General features: G+C 37.6%; 1 long non-coding RNA gene across 1 annotated transcript in view; it reads right to left on the bottom strand.

Moving 5' to 3' along the window:
• Nucleotides 1-410: 410 nt before the first annotated feature.
• The window catches only part of LOC101864521, a 60,409-nt gene continuing 58,988 nt past the window's right edge, over nucleotides 411-1,831 (bottom strand). The window contains exon 6 of the long non-coding RNA XR_001184772.2: nucleotides 411-1,831. This exon is cut by the window's right edge and continues 13 nt beyond it. This is a non-coding gene — a long non-coding RNA (uncharacterized LOC101864521).

The following is a 1,831-nucleotide window of genomic DNA, read 5'->3' as shown; positions in this document are numbered from 1 at the left end:
ACTTAACTATTTAACATAACGAAGTTAGCAAAATATTTACAGCCATGGGTAACAATGTGCTAAATGCCAAGAAATCATTCATCAGAAAACTCACTGACGATGAAGTAAATCCTTTACTCACTAGAAAAGCCATCAAGGATAGAACGGAGTGGAATCAAATTCACCTGGCTTTAGGTTTTGAGAGTTTGAGTGTTAAAACTTGACACTAGTGAAAGAAAGACAGAGAGCGAGAGAGAGAGAGAGCGAGAGAGAGAGAGAGAGAGAGAGAGAGAGAGAGAGAGATACATATACATATACATATATATATAACGTATATATTATATATATATATATATATATATATATATATATATATATATATATATATATATATATATATATATATATAAATATATATATAACAGAGAGCATTTTGTTTGTGTAAGTCAAAAGGGCTCTGAGCCCCAGGTAGTCGAAGACACAGGATTCAGTGCCCTCCTCTCTGAAAATTAGTCGAAGTGGACTCATGGGTCCAGGTGCAAAATAGTCAATACTTTTCATATTTGAACCTAGTGCTTCTTATGTGGTCAAGTTAGTAATCAATCACGAAAATATATAGGATTTTTATAGAAACAAAGACATACAGGACTTTTGACTAGACTCAGAGTTTTATGTCTAGATTGTGGGGGAATTACGAGTGCCTCAATCATGTAAACAATCACATGTTATATCATGGTGACACTCTGAAACGGGTAAAATAATTCTTACACTTTTTGTGGGCCTGTTCATAATGTCGGTCCAATTTCCTTCCCCTCGTCAAAAGCATTGCATGATTGTAGGGCCCTGTAGTATCCTGTATGCGCATAACTTTTATTACGTTTGACAATTCTTGCAAAATCCTTTTATTTTGCCATTGCACAAACTTAAAACAAAAGACATAATAAATGCAATATAACACCCGCGTATCAATACAACTAAAAAAAAAGAAGAAAAAAACCCCAAAAAACGAACAAACATGCACACCCATACGCACAAGCGCGCACACACAGACACGTACACACACTCATACGTTATCATTTCTCACTTTCTCTCTTTCTCTGTCTACAAGAACAAACAAACCCGTTTCACTAACAGAGCGAGTGATCTGGTGCACGCACAAAGATGGGCCACGGCATGAGATTATGAGAATTACCGCAAAGGCGAAATGCCATTTTCTTCACTTTATAATTTGACACAATTATGATATTATTAATCATTTGAACAATTTAAAAACATTTGTGTGTCTATTTCTATCACTCTATCCATTCTTTTCATTGTCCTAACACACATACATCTCCAGTGCGGGCTTAGAATTGGACATAACAAAATGTTCATATCAAAGCGCATATTGAAGATCTAGTTCAAACTAACGATCTTCAGAGTACCACCTTGAAAAAGACTCCACAAAAAAAAAGAAACAGTTCATCAACCTCAGAACTGGACTACTTTCCCCCCTCGTCAGGGAGGGCTCGACTCGTATTCACGCACTAGGAATGTTCTCGAACACAAACGTCACTCTCACAACACAATGATTATTTTGAGGTAAAAAGATCATCACCGTCTTCGACTTCAGAAAGAGATACTGTACAACGTGTCTTGGAGGACGAAGTCATGACGTAGTAGCATTGTAATAAAAAAAAGAAGAATATGAGAGCAGGTGGCTGGCGCTTCTGCCTTTCACGTTAGGTCCAGTGAGGAGAAAATGTGCCCCGTCAGAAGCAAGCTGATCAAGCTGCTGAAGAGAACCAGATGCAGACAAGAATGCCAGGACCTTCCTGCGTTATCGTCGTCAGTTGTCGATCTCTCTGACACG

The sequence above is a fragment of the Aplysia californica genome, unplaced genomic scaffold (genome assembly GCF_000002075.1).
Source record: "Aplysia californica isolate F4 #8 unplaced genomic scaffold, AplCal3.0 scaffold00138, whole genome shotgun sequence".
In the NCBI taxonomy this organism is placed as follows: Eukaryota; Metazoa; Mollusca; class Gastropoda; order Aplysiida; family Aplysiidae; genus Aplysia; species Aplysia californica.
This window is presented reverse-complemented; position numbering and strand designations above follow the sequence as displayed.